Below are 15,184 nucleotides of genomic sequence, written 5' to 3' on the forward strand. Positions count from 1 at the left end.
TCATCTCCTTCGGCAAGCGATGCCCCGGCGGTGAGTGTTGGCCCTATGACGGAGCGCTTGGTGGTAATTCCTAGAGACCGAAGGTGTCCCATGTTTAATGGTAAGACTGGCATGGGAATAGCCGAGTGGATAGAAGAGATGCAGGCGTGTGTGCGTGCCCGCCACCTTGCTGCTGCAGACCAGGCCTTGTTTATATTTGATCATTTGGAGGGGGAGGCAAAGGAGGAGATTAAGTTTCGCTCTAGTGGGGAGCGAAGTGACCCAGTCCAGGTTCTTGACATCCTAAAAGAACTTTATGGATGTACGGAGTCTTATGTCACTTTACAACAAGCTTTTTTTTCTCGACATCAGCAGGAAGGGGAGACCTTGCATGAGTTTTCTTTGGCTCTCATGGCGCTGATGGACCGGGTAAAGCAGAATGCACCTGATGGCGTACCTAATGCTGGTGTCTGGCTTAGGGACCAGTTCATTGAGCATGTCTGTGATAGCTCGCTTCGCAGGGAACTTAAACAGCTTGTGCGGCAACAACCTAGAGCCACTATGTTGGAGCTCCGTAGCGAGGCTATTAGATGGGAGAGAGAGGGTCTTCCAGGTGGTGGAAGACCACGTAGCTGTTCGTTGCCATCGGCTTATGGCCTCCAGTATGCAGTGCAGGGCCGCCTCCAGCCTGCTCGTCGGAGCAGTCCATCTGAGCCAACGTTGAGTGAGCTGATGGATGTTCTGAAACAACAACAGGAGCAGCTCAATCAGCTTGCACAGACTGTTGCCTCTCTGCAGGCCCCTCGCCCTCGTGAGCAGGTTCCCCGTCATGGGTCCCTAATCTGTCGCCGGTGTCAGCAGCCAGGTCATTTTGCACGGGAGTGTGAGAATGAGCGAGCTTTCCCGCGGCGGCAGGGGAACTCTGTGGCGGGACTTAATCCAGGTACTGCTCCCTTTTCCGGGCCCTCTAATCAGTCGGAAAACTGAAGCCCGCTGAGCTGCGGAGCCACAGCTCAGAGGGGGAGTCTTTAGGCTCACAGAAGGGTGTAGGTACAGATTTGATTGCACCCTGTCCAACAATTTGTGTTGTAGTTGGTGGGGTGGAGGTGACCTGCCTGGTGGACACGGGTTCTATGGTGTCAACTATGACAGAAAGTTTCTTTCAGAAACAGTTTGCACCCTGGGGTGGTGAGCGGCTGCAGTCGTGTCATTGGCTACAGCTACGAGCGGCAAATGGCTTGGCTATTCCATATATTGGCTATTTGGAGCTAGATGTGGAGTTGTGTGGCAAGGTGATACCCAGCTGTGGGATCCTTGTTGTAAAAGACCCCCCTAGTGCTGTTTCCTCCGTCCCCGGGGTTCTGGGGATGAATGTTATTCGCCGCTGTTACCAGGAACTTTTCAGTACATTCGGTCAGTCCCTCTTTGACTCCACTTCCATTTCGGAAGCTCCTGGTCCAATTGTGGCAGCACTGCAGCAGTACCACCAGTCGTCTGCCTCAATCCAGGGGGACCCTACTCACTCAGTGAGAGTCAGAGGAAGGCGTGTAGTACGCATACCGGGAGGGGTAATGAAGTTTGTAGCGGGCACTTGCTCTGAAAAATTAGCTGGCCAGAATGTGCTGTTTGAGCCCCTAGAGTCAGGTTTACCTGCTGGGCTCTTGGCCTCCCCATGCCTCTTACAGGTTGTCCAGGGTACGGTGTACGTCCCAGTGGTTAATGTGGGGACAACCGAGGTTCTCCTCTACCCACGGACTGGGTTGGGAGTGTTACATGTGGCACAGGTTGTTAGCCTGCCGGCTGGCGTGGCTGAAGTGGAGTCGGTAACGGCAACAATTTCATTGCAAACTGTGGCGGACACTAGGTCAAGCGAACTGGACATGCTGGATCTGTCTGTGCTACCAGAAGAGGAACAGGCTAGTGCTAAATCTTTACTCGAGAAGTATCGGTCAGTGTTTTCAGCACATGACGGTGATTTGGGCTGTACTAGCCTGTTGTCTCACGAAATCCCTCTGGTGGATGATGTTCCGGTCCGGCAGAGGTATCGGCGCATTCCTCCCTCAGACTATGAGGCAGTAAAGGCCCATATTCACCAACTTTTGGAGTCTCAGGTAATCAGGGAAAGTAGCAGTCCATATGCCTCACCAATTGTTTTGGTGAGAAAGAAAGACGGGAGTCTACGCTTGTGTGTGGACTACCGCCGCCTTAATAGTAAGACCAGAAAGGATGCTTTTCCCCTGCCTCGCATCGAGGAGAGTCTAGATGTGCTGTCCGGGGCACGCTGGTTTTCCACTATTGACTTGGCTAGTGGTTATAACCAGGTCCCTGTGGCTGAGAAAGACCGGGCTAAGACTGCATTCTGCACTCCCTTTGGCCTCTTTGAGTTCAACCGCATGCCCTTCGGTCTTTGCAATGCTCCAAGTACCTTCCAGCGGTTGATGCAGAGGATGTTTGGTGATCAGCAGGGTCAGTCCCTGCTACTTTATTTAGATGACATCATCGTCTATTCATCCTCTGTCGCACAGCATCTGCAGAGACTGGAAATTGTGCTTGACCGGCTGAAAAGGGAAGGTCTTAAGGCGAAACTGGAGAAATGTGCCTTCTTTCAGCAGGAGGTGAGCTATTTGGGGCACATTATCTCAAGTCATGGAGTCTCCACAGACCCGAAAAAAATTGAGGCGGTAGCCAAGTGGCAACGCCCTTGCCATGTCTCAGAGCTGCGCTCATTTTTAGGCTTTGCTAGCTACTACCGGCGCTTCGTGGAGGGCTTTGCTAAGCTAGCTAGTCCCCTGCATAAATTGGTGGCTAGCCTGGTAGGCGCCAAGTCAAAAGGGTCACGTCAGGCCCTGGATGACTTGTGGACACCTCAGTGCGAGGAAAGCTTTGAGGCATTGAAGTCTCGGCTGGTTTCAGCCCCCGTACTGACCTATGCTGACTTTTCCTGTCCATTCATTCTGGAGATTGATGCTAGCCACGGTGGGCTGGGCGCGGTTCTTTCACAAGAGACGGATCAGGGCGTGCGGCCCGTGGCATATGCCAGCCGAGGTCTTCGGCCTCCAGAGCGTAATATGTCAAACTATAGTTCCATGAAATTGGAATTTCTGGCACTAAAGTGGGCCATGACAGAAAAATTCAGGGAGTATCTGTTGGGACACAAATGCATTGTGTATACGGACAACAACCCGCTAAGTTACATTCAGTCTGCTAAGTTGGGGGCCATTGAGCATCGCTGGGTTGCACAACTGGCTGACTTTGACTTTTCTATAAAATATCGTTCAGGCCGTTGTAACAGGAACGCGGACGCGTTATCACGGCAGTATGTCCCAGGCTCGCAAGCACTTCCATCTAGCTTGCCGGGCACCGTGCTCCCCCTTAACCTGCGACAGAGTTCTCCACCACCGTTCTGTGCAGAGGTGAGCGCATGTCAGTCGCTGGTCTCTGCCCTCCCTGTCCACTCGGTGTCAGATCTGCGGTTGTTGCAGGGCAGGGATCCCCTCCTTGCAGAGGTGTGGGCTTTTTGGCAGCGGAAGGCTCCACCTACCCCTACTGAGAGACTGCAGTTGTCTAAATCCGCTTTGGCTCTGCTGCGTCAGTGGGAGCGGTTGGTGGAGAAGGATGGGGTCCTCTTTCGCCAGGTATTTCGCCCAGATGGGGGGGAAGGATTTCTCCAGCTCCTGTTGCCCGAAGTCCTTAAAAGGGACGTCCTGACTCAGTTGCATCAAGAGCATGGTCATCAGGGCATTGAACGGACCACAGAATTGGTCCGACAGCGCTGTTACTGGCCGGGCATGTCTTCGGACATTAAGACATGGGTCCAGCAGTGTGAGCGGTGTCAGATTTCCAAGGACTCTGGGTACGGGCCCCGTAGTTTTATGGGTCATTTATTGGCTGGACGTCCTAACGAAGTTCTAGCCATTGATTTCACCTTGTTAGAGCCTTCTAGAGGTGGCTTTGAGAATGTCCTCATCATGACCGACGTTTTCAGTAAATTTACCGTGGCGATTCCCACACGAGACCAGCGGGCTCCCACTGTAGCCCAGATTCTGGTCTCGGAATGGTTTTATAAGTTTGGTGTTCCGAGTCGTCTGCATTCTGACCAAGGTCGGAGCTTCGAAAGTTCCCTTATTGCACAGCTTTGCTCACTTTATGGTGTTGTTAAATCTCACACCACTCCCTACCATCCCGCAGGTAACGGCCAATGTGAGCGGTTTAATAGAACTTTGCATAACCTCCTTCGAACACTGCCAGCTTCGCGGAAATGTGACTGGGCTTCATGTCTGCCGCAGGTGCTGTTTTGTTATAACACTACACCCCATCAGAGCACTGGGGAGTCACCTTTTTTTCTAATGTTTGGACAGGAACCTCGTCTGCCAGTAGACTTCCTGCTGGGCCGAGTGGAGAACCCAACCTCTGGTGCGGTACAGGACTGGGTTGCTGAACATCAGGCCAGATTGCAGGTCGCATTTGAGGGCGCTCGGGAGCGTTTGCAGGTCGCTGCTAGCCATCGAAAGCGGCGACATGATTTGCAGGTGCGTGATGCGCCTCTCCCTGTTGGTCAGATGGTTTATCTGAGGGACCACGGAGCAAAGGGGAGGCATAAGATCCAGGACCTCTGGAGTCCTGTGGTCCACCAGATTATTAAAGCTCCATCTGGCCATGGGGCCGTGTATACAGTAGCTCCTGCACATGATCTACAAAAGGTTCGAACGGTACATCGGGACATGTTGAAAGCTGTGATTCAACCTGAACTGGGGACCCTTGCATCTACGATCCTGCCCCCCACCAGAGTGGTGGACTTGGATGGGAGTAACAGCTCCAGTGAAGGCGACGTGTGGCTTCTGGTTTCTGAAAACCCTGTGGTACATCGGTCAGGCCCCGCAATAGGTTCTGTGAGTGCAGGGCCTGTCCCTGAAACACAGAGAGTGGGGGGGGAGTCGGTGCCAGCGGATGATCAGCCTAGTTCCAGCCAGCAGGCTGTGCGCCGAACTGGTCGCTCAACTGCTGGACACCACTCTAATGTGTACCATCTCCCGCGCTCTGTGGAACCCCGGGCCAGACCAGCTCAGGAGCCTGCTAATCCAGCAATTTGCACACAGTTTGCTGCCTTTAGGCCCTGGTGTTGAGGTTTGGGTTGGTTCATCGTCGGGTCGACGATGCAAAATGTGGGGGTGCATGTGACAGGAGGGTTAATACCTCCTCGCCACTGGATGGCACTGTGCTGCCAGCACCACCACTTATTACATTGGTGGCGCTGGGAGAGTATAAAAGCACAGGGGATAGGAAGCTTAGGAATTCGCCTCCTCTTTGCCTGGTGGCTGCAGTGGCAGGTTGGCGTGGCTGGGTGCAGGAGGACATTCCTAAAAGGTAAGCCGCAACTAATATCCATCTTAGCAGAAGTGTAGGCTAACTTGCTAACTAGGCCTCCCACACTCGCAGCTGTGGGCAAGCGCGGTTGTGGACAGGAGTGATCGCGCTGCGGCTGGTACCTGGATGTGGTGAGTCTGCCCTGTCATAAGTTTTGCACCAGTGAAGAATTGTTTTGATCAATCCTGTGTGTGTGGGTGGGTGTGTGTGTGTGAGCAGGAGTATAGCCGCAGGGATTGCACCAGTGGCTGCCCCTCCTCCTCTACTCCGGATAGCACGGCGCGTTGCCGGCACGGATATAGGTGGCGACTCGGCGAAGTGATCATCGGCAGCCCTGCTGTTCTGGCGTGCCTGGACTGATTACGCTGGACGGATTACACTGGACTTGTGGCGCTGAAGTTTACCTTTTCTTTGTTGTCCTGCTTGATGGCGTATTTCTATTAGATTTTAGTATAACTGTCGGTGGCGTACTTTTAATTCTGTGTTTTGTGTACAGGTACTGTGGGCTCCGAGCAACATTCCCCTTCCTGGTGGTGGTCGTTTGAGCACGGTTGATGTGTCTACACTGGTGGTTTGGTTTGAGTTTGTCTTGTTTTCCCCTATTTGGTTAATGTTGGGAATGGTTGCCCTCCCCACAACCTGTGTCTTTAGTTTTATTGTTAAATACCCGCCGACAGTTCATTTTACTTTGATTGTTTAAATAAAGATTATTGTGAATTGGAACGGACTCTGCTCATGATATCAACCTAGCTCTTACTTTTAAGAGCTAGAAGGTTCCCGGGGGTGAAATTCCCCTGGGTGGCGTTGTCACACCTTTTTATCAACGAAGCTACTTATTAAGGCCCTACCCTCGTCATGCCACAATCATCATCTTCATCACAACACACACACACTGCCATCTCCATCACCTCCTCCAGCACCCGATCCAGTCGTTATCACTGAAGCAGCATTATCAGTGGTTATCAGTCCATTCCTTTTTTTTTTTTTCTTTTTTTTTTTTTTTTTTTTTTTTAACCTGTCTTGTCCAGCATCGTTGCAAACAGAATGATTGTCTGGCTGCCGTCTGGTGCTGGGCAATTTTACTCTATCAAGCAGGGATTTATACCACATGTATAAAGTCCCTCTTGATGACATGAAAAACTTTATTAAATCAGACTCTTAATGCTGGACTCGACCGGAGGGGACAGAGAGAGAGAGAGAGAGAAAAGAAAGTAGAAAGAAGAGGGAAGGGAGAGAGAGGGACAGAAAGGGTGTGGGGAGTGCGGGTGGGGACTTGAAACATCATACAGAAGACCATGTAATCCATACTACTTACAACATATATAGCTAAGATCATCCTAGCCAGTAGGTCATTACCCAACTAGTTGATAATAGTAACAATAATAATAATAAGAACAGAAATAATAAAAAAAAGAAAAAAAAATATGATAATAGATATAAGTGAAACTGCTGTATTCAAGAACACGCGCAGAGAAACCTGTGTGGATGTGTTGGATCCCCCCCCCCCAGACCAACACACACACACACAAACACACACACTCTCCTTCCACTCCTCCATTCATCCTCCCACGCATACACCATTCAACCCTCACATACTCTGTACTCCCACACACTCACCATCCTTCCACCATACACTCTCCCACACCTACCCCATCCTCCCACACACACATCCCTCTACACCCACCCACACACCAGCATACCTACGGACACACACACACACACACCCACCTATATATAAACACACCCCCACCCAGGTTCCGGGGCTGCGACCAAGCACCAGGGCACGGACCAACCCCCAGCACGGCACATCCGGAAGGGCCCAGCCCCCCCCAGCAGCGGCAGACCCCCCCACCCCCAGGAGAGGGGGGAGACCCGACACCCCAGAGCCCGGGGCCCCCACCCGGCCCACCCCGGGCCCGACCGGCCACCCGGCCAGGGGCCGACGGACACCGACCCAGGCACCCCGGCAGCCACCCCCCACCGCCCACCCAATGCCGCCCGCCCAGACCGGAACCCCCAGCCGACCCAGCAGCGGAGCAGCCGAGATCCCCACCCAGGAGACAACCGGAGACCCGAAGCCACCAAGGACCCCCCACCCATATCCACCCCCATCCAAGCGAAGCCGCAATCCTCCACCTACATTAGGTGATGTAGCCAGTCACAGGGGACCAGAGGGAATGAAAGTCATCTGATTGGTTCCTGGAGGAGGCAGACATTGTCTCAATGCTGATGTGATCTAACAGGAAATTTCTAAACTGCTGGATAGACAAATTATTCTTATCTTTCCAGTTCACAAGAATAGTTTTCTTTGCGATGCATAAGACTGCGAGGACCAAGTTTATGGAGTGTATTCCTATGTTAGTGTCACCCAGGTCAGTCCATTCGTACAGGACAGTAGGGCTCTACTCCGCCTCCTAGTGGCTCCAGTAGGTCCTTATCATCTATTTACACCATTGATCAGCAGCACTGATACAGGAAGACTCCTGATCCAGTCCCACAGGAATCCAGTCCACCGGCAGGTCTGAAATCTTTAGCATGACGCTGCATTTTCTGGTAAAACAACCTACATTTAAGTCATGTGACTGCTGAGTGAATATTGAGTGTAAAGTGACAAAGTCTGGACAGAAATCCAGTGACTCTCTCAGTCATTTTCATTCATGTCCTCATTATGAGTCCAGATCATCAAACACTAAGCCAGACTTCAGGAGCATAAAGAAGTAAAGAACTTGTGTTTTCCTGTCTAACTCCTCTTTTCAGATCAGATCAGGGGGAGGGGCTCCACTGACTGTCTCCATCATTGTGATCAGCTGTGTGCAGCTAATTGAAGGAAACTGATAAAAACTGCAACGACACTCATGTGTGACGTTGCACGGAGCACCGGCACCAACAGAAGACGACATGAATGAAAGAATCTAGAGGGAACGTGATGGGTATTTTTCCATCATAGAATAAGACACAAAGAACTCAGAGTGAAGTCAGCTTCATCGCGATGGGGAGAGACTGTGGTTCAGCACTCAGAGAGTGTCTGGTGTCAACTCCGAAGTCTCAACCCCAGTGCCCCCTTTTTATTGAGCAGCTATCACACTTCAGAAGAGCAAGCAAAGTTCTCGCAAACTTCAAACAGGGAAGCACATTAGCATACAACACTTTATGACCCTTTTCACACAGAGCTGTGACCACCACATCCTGTCCTCTGCAGGGTGGGTGAGACAACAAATCATTACCCATCCTTAAGGGAGAAAGTTTAAACTGTTAACTTTAAACTGTCAACTTTGCTTACTCTAACAGAACGAGTCTTCAGGGACCAGAATACTTCCTGCTCTATATGTGTCTCATCTAAATTCATGTTGTGGGTCTGTTGCTGTGATTCAGCATCAGGAGCCTCCAGTAAGTGTGAGAATCACTGAGCATCATCATTCATGGGAAGCTTTTCATCCATCATGTGTTTAAATGTATCTATACAGAGGTAGGAATACAGGTCTGATCAACACGTGCACGTTTCCACATGGACTGATTTCTAAAGAGAACTTTACAAGAACATGACTGTTCACACGCTTTTATAAATATCTGTGCTAAGCTAAGCTAAGCTAACATTTCCTGGAGCATCTCTGTGTCTGATCCAGGGTCAGAGGACAGAAAAGATGTTTCTATGACAGAATGTCCCTTTAACCTGCAGAGATGTTTCCAGACTGAAGAAACTCTGAGCAACAGACAGTTATCACTGTTGTTCCTGCAGATGTTCTCCTTGGAGACTCTCCTACTCACATATCTGCTGTGAGCAAAGGAAAAAGGCTCCTACATGTGTGATGGTTCATATAACACTCATATCCAGCATGAAGCAGGACTGAGTGAAGGACAGAGAAAATGTCTGCAGATCTTCCTCCTCTATCAGACATTGTGTGGCTGCAGCAGCCTCTCCATACCTGAGTCTGTGTGGATCCTTCAGTGCAGCCATCAGCAGCTTCACTCCTGAGTCTCCTGGATGGTTGTATCTCAGGTCCAGCTCTCTCAGATGGGAGGGGTTGGAGGTCAGAGCTGAGGCCAGAGAAGCACAGCCTTCCTCTGTGATCAGACATCCTGACAGGCTGCAGAAAACAACACGTATGACAGAAACTCTGAGAGAACTGCTGTGAAACTAAAGCTGAACGTCATCAGATGTTCAGAGAAACTGGACCTGTCTCACATTATTGGCTTTGTGTCTTCATTGTTTTCATGCTTTATTCAAACCTGACAAACAATAAACAGACAGTGAAAGTAAATCCAGTCCAGTTTGTACAAGATGCACATGAAGAAAGAAACGGAATGAAGAGGAAAAATAAAGTAGAAAATAAAATAAAGTATAGAAAGTAAACAAATAGAAATAGAAATGAAAGAAAAACTGGCGTGACAGACTTCATAATATTCTATATATAATAATAGTAATTGTGACAGTTTATTGGCTGAAAAGCTGTGAATGAATATTAATTATTGATCTGCATTTCTGATTAGAAATCAGTTTTAGAGACTTAAAGTAAAAATCAGCTTCAATCAGAAACAGCTTAAATGCTGCTGTTGGATTGTGAAATGTACTTTTATGGATGTGGAATTTTCCTCCTAAAATATAAAGATGGACAAAAGTGCATCATTTTTTTCTTTGGTTCAAACTAAGTAACGATGTTCTTCCTTCTATGTTCATTTCATGAGTTGTTCTGCACAAAACATCGTTCTCACCTTCTTTCCAACATGCTTTACTGTCTGGAACCAGAAAACAAGCTGCTTTTAATAAAGCTTTATTGCTTTACAACATGTCTACAAACATGTGGGAAAAGCCACTATATCCATGTTATCCATGTTCTATGTGTTAAGGCGGCTCTTGAACTCAGAGGAATAACATAAAGGAGAACAGAAAGGGGATTAAGAACAAACAGCAGGTGGGTCTCAGCCTAGTAACATGAACAAGTCCATCCAGGAAAGAAGTCTTTGGCTTCTTTTCATTTTCTACAAAGACATTCTGAGAAGATTTTCACTTCATTCTTCCAACCATTAAAGTGGGTTTAGTTCTGGCAGATTTACATCTATGAATAAAATGTTTGGCCAGCAGATCAAGTTATTCCCAAGAAATTCCAAGTTCTTCTCCTTTAATGTTCCAGCAGTGACTCAGCACATATTCAGAGGGGCGCTGGGATATTTTCTGAGTGAAGCCACTTTGAAAGACGTCTGAGATTCATACGCTTGTTTGCAGTAGAAAAATAAGTTCTGTTGTTTCCATTTCTGTCTCACAGAATCCACATGAGTTGTTCTCCAAGTTAAATTTCTCATGTAGGAAGTTGTGTGATGGGAATATTCCATTTAGGATTTTAAAGACACTTCTTTAGTTGTAGGTAGAAGTGGATGAGACAAATATCTTTTCCTGATGTTTCTGTATCATCGTCCTTAAGAATGTCCTTTCTTTTTAAGTGGAAAGGGTAATAGTGGCTGTTAAGCCGTTTCCAATGAATCTGTTATTGAAGTCAAACTGTTCAAGTGTCGCCGCTGATCCAGAGCGGCTTGAGTTCTACTGGAATATCAGAACGCTCCCTGGTTTGTTGGATCATTCTTCTCACAGTAATGGGAACTGCTTTTAACTTTATCATACTCTTGAATTGTGCAGTGAAATTTCAGTTAATTACAGGAATCTGGATCATTTAATAGTTCACCTGTATCGTCCATTAGGTGGGTGATAGACCAGATTCCCTTTCCATCCGAGTTCTTAAGAACATTGGTTTTCTATTCCATAGGATGCATCGGTTGTTCCAAAGGGGTTTATTGTGTGGTGTAACATGATGGCAGAACAATAACTTCCAGTAGAGGAGAACTTGCTGGTGGAAATCTGATCATTTGCAGGTAGTTTGCGTACATCATCGTCACATCGTAGTACAAAGTCAGTATCTCCCATTTTTTGGAAAACTGTCCTGGGAATGTAGAACCAGAAGGAATCTCTGTGTCTAGTAAAGAAATTTAAGCATTTAAGTTTTAAAGCTCCTTTCATTACAGCAAAGTCTATGGCGTGTACACCAGAGGCGTTTCTAGCCCATTGTGGGGGCTGAAGCCCCTGTAGTAAAGACTGGGTTGTGGGTGTGTAGGACTGAGCCTCTGTGACAGTGGGAGGGAAGTGACGTAGTAGAGTTGGGGTTTGTTCCGGTTTTAGCCACGAGTGAAGCAGACGAGTTCTGCTGTAGAAGTTCTCCTCTGCCTACGTGAGACGTCCTACAGAGGTTTATGTCAGCTGGTTCATTATCCTGAGTGTTAAGTTGATGAGGAAAGTGAGGATTTCTTGTTGGCTCAGTTCTATCTGATACGAGCAAAGTTAAGCTCAGACATTTACCCGTAACAGGGCGGAGTCTCTGTTAGGTGGATGTATGGGTGTTAGTCAGCAGACACTTCCATAAGTCTGCCTAGATATCCGTGTTCTTCCACGGTGCAGGTGAGGGTTTCGTTAGGAGGAAAGGAGACACGGTGCCATGTTCATGACGGGAGAGCGTGAGCGACACATGCTGCCGTGGACGTATACCCACGCTGGCCACCAGGTGGCGCCAACGCGCCATCTGGATTAGTCCAGCCAGCGAGACGGTCCTTAATAGTAATGCTGACATTATGTGGGGACCAGTTAGCTGCTTGGGCTTCTTCAGGCAGGGGGATGTTTATCCTCAGACCTGCTGGTTTATGTTACTGTTTAGTGCAGGTCTGCTTGAGGGTATTGTGTGTATCATGCTTGTGTAACACAGCCTGTAATATTGAGTCCAGTTACTGACTGATGTCTGCTTGTTGGTGCAGGACTGGTATGACACTGCTGAGCTGAACTACTGTAAATAAACGGAGCTGGACCCACAGTTCAAGATAAAGATACTCCATCTGCCTCCTCCCTGTATTCTGACCCATACACCATCTTTTTTACCGTAAAGCTCCTAAACCAACTGGTTTGCTCATCTATCTACATAACAACCCCTAAACTGAATCCCAGCACCCCTAACATTTCTAGTTTTTTTTTTAATAAACTAGAAATGTGTAAAAACCATACTGTGCTTGGTTGAAACATAATATTTTAACAAGAAAAATATTATTCTTGTTTTCTCTAAAATGGCGTGATCCCGCCTGCCTTCCCCACCTCGGGCTCTGAGCTCTCTGCACAGAGCGATGCTGCCTTCCTGAGTGTCTGCTGTAGTGGTGGAAGAACCTGGCTTAAACCAGGAGATGTGGCACAATTCTTAACTTCTACCACTCAATACCAACACATTCTTATCATCAGCAGTCCTCATGTTTGCTGCATTTAAGCTTAGGTTACTCTTTATGTTGGTAGGTAGGAGTTAGCCAACGTTTTTCTAGCTAAGAAACGTTAGCAGTGGTCAGTACCACTGTCCTCTGTTTGAACTGGAATGAGAGAAGCTGCTGTTATGTATGTGCATGTGTTCATATTAAAGCCAAGATGCTGCTGACCAGCTAACTGACTGGATGCACATTAACATTATAACCCTGGTTTTGTGTATGTGTGTGTGTGTGTGTGTGTGTACAGACACACAGACTCATCATGGACATAAAATGTTATTTTTGTAAAACAGAGCCAGGTTCAGGTAAGAGATCAAATGTTTTGTCTATCAAGAATAAGTAATAAGTTGTTGTAAGTTGGATCAGTGTATCAGTATTTTTATCTCTTATTAGATATAAAACACATCGTTCGGTTATTTTCCTTTTGGTTGACGGTACAAAGAGAGAGAGGAGCAGAGAGGACTTTATTTATTAGTATTATTAATAGTATTTATCTTGTTCATACAATGTTTTCACCGAGTTAAATAAAATCTATTTGTGTATGATCATCAGTCCAAAGAGCGACAGATGAAAAAGGAGGAGAGGAGAGAGAGGAAGGTCAGGAAGAAGCCGGTAAGAAGAGAGAGTTGAACACCAGAAAGTAATCCACAGATTTACCAATGAGGCCACATACAAGTAATAATCTGCAGTATCCACACAAGATAACATACATGCAGACATGGTACCATCGACAGGGTTGCCTCTCTTTTATTACTGTGTTATTATTATTATAATTAGTAGTAGTAGTATATTGCAATTAATATTATGTAGATTTCAAGCACTTTTTAGTGTATTTTTTTATTAGTGTATCATATAATAAATAGACTGAAAAAGTACATTTATGTTAATGTGTTTACATGCTGTGTGTTGTATTTCAAATTAAAGTACATAAAAACAAACCCAAGGTCCATTCTTGGTATTTCTGGTTCTTGCTATAGGGGGCTGGTTTACACCGGAAACATCCGTACTGTTTATGTATGTTGAGGAGCTGCTGTATCAGACTGAGTCATCTTCCTCCAGAAATTAGAGTTACAATAAGTTTCTTTTATGATTCCATCCATTCCTCTTCTGCTGTGGCTCAGCATTTAAATAACCTTTATCAGATTTGATGGTTTAGTCACAGACTTTACCAAAAAGTGTTTTGCTTTTCTTTCACAAATGTGTGAATGAAATTGTGTTAAAATGTATAAAATGGTGAAATTTCTCTAGTCTGGCCGGGCAGCTGTCTGGGTTCTCAGCCCCCCTAAACCTCTGATCCTAGAACCGCCCCTGGTTTACACCACCGTCCTCGCTGGTTTTCACTCTGCTTTTCTTATATAGTGGCATTTATTTTTCCAAATAAAGCTGAAATTAATTCTGTTAATCTGTTGGATTATCTTGTCAGAGATTTCCAGTGAGAATGCAGGATAAATAACCTGATAAACTTTCCATCTTAGTTAGGAGCACTCTTCCACATAGAGTTGTGTCCCTTTGAAGCCATGAATTAAGAATAGATTTAATTTTTTCTGTTTTTTATATGCTCTCTTTTTCTCTTGTTTCTTGTGTTTTTGTGATGGTGATACACAAATATTTTACTCCAGTTTTAATTGTGATATTACAAACTGACTGAACTGTTTGGTCATGTAGAGTAAATATCTCACATTTATCAGTATTTCATTTTACAGCTGGTGTCTTAGAAAACTGGTTCATAAATTCAAGTTGTATTGGAACGGTTGAATATGTTTGCACATGTTTGGGCCTCTAGGGGGCACAGTTCTTTATGCATGGCCCTTTCCATGCAGGTTTAGTACAGCAGCTTCAGCCTATAATAAATAAAAGGAAGTGATGCACCATTTCTATGGGTAATGAGAATGGTGGTGTGCTTGCCAGGCTGAAGGCTCATTCTTTATGTCCAGCCATCCGTTTGTTCCTAGCCCTTTGAGTGGCAATATAAGTAAGTTCACATGTTTGTCACATTGTTAGACTATATTTAGCTGATTATTATGTTGATTCGTAACTTGATTTGCATTATTTATATAGTCACTGCCGCATATTGTATTTTCTTGTGTGCTTTGTTATGTATATCTTGAGAAGTTCTGTCCTACTGTATTCATGTAATTTGAGCGAAAATAACATGCTAATATATGTAGCTCCTGAATATGACATTGATGCCCTAGGTGTGCTAAATTGTGTTCTTCCTTTTATTTGTCTATTTCAGTTTCACACTTCCGTGTAGTAAATCTTGTTCAACTACAACACCTGTCTGTTCTTTGGAGGAAGCATTACATGGGAGAGTTTAGCTGGCTGTGAATCTCAGTATAGGACAAAAGTCACATTGGGTGCAACAGTACACAAGTACAATGGGAATTTCTCTCTCATCTTCTAAAAACAGTGTTGTGTCGTCTGCAAATTGGCTTATCAAAACATTTCTGTCCAAAATGTTAATACCTTCAACCCCATTGTTTGTAAGACTGATAGCCAGCAGCTCAGCAACCATTATGACCAGCGAGGGTGAGGTGTTGCATCCTTGTCTGATCCCCTC

The 15,184-nt window shown here is 46.5% G+C and overlaps 1 protein-coding gene and 1 long non-coding RNA gene across 2 annotated transcripts in view; one reads left to right on the forward strand and one right to left on the reverse strand.

Moving 5' to 3' along the window:
- Positions 1–15,184, reverse strand: part of LOC121636043 (NACHT, LRR and PYD domains-containing protein 3-like) — a 293,753-nt gene that overhangs the window by 213,671 nt on the left and 64,898 nt on the right. The window lies entirely within an intron of this gene.
- Positions 5,287–5,639, forward strand: LOC121636052. Its single transcript, XR_006009599.1, has 3 exons — positions 5,287–5,343; positions 5,416–5,474; positions 5,563–5,639. It is a non-coding gene; the product is annotated as an uncharacterized LOC121636052 (long non-coding RNA).

This window comes from Melanotaenia boesemani (genome assembly GCF_017639745.1).
Source record: "Melanotaenia boesemani isolate fMelBoe1 chromosome 2 unlocalized genomic scaffold, fMelBoe1.pri SUPER_2_unloc_2, whole genome shotgun sequence".
In the NCBI taxonomy this organism is placed as follows: domain Eukaryota; kingdom Metazoa; phylum Chordata; class Actinopteri; order Atheriniformes; family Melanotaeniidae; genus Melanotaenia; species Melanotaenia boesemani.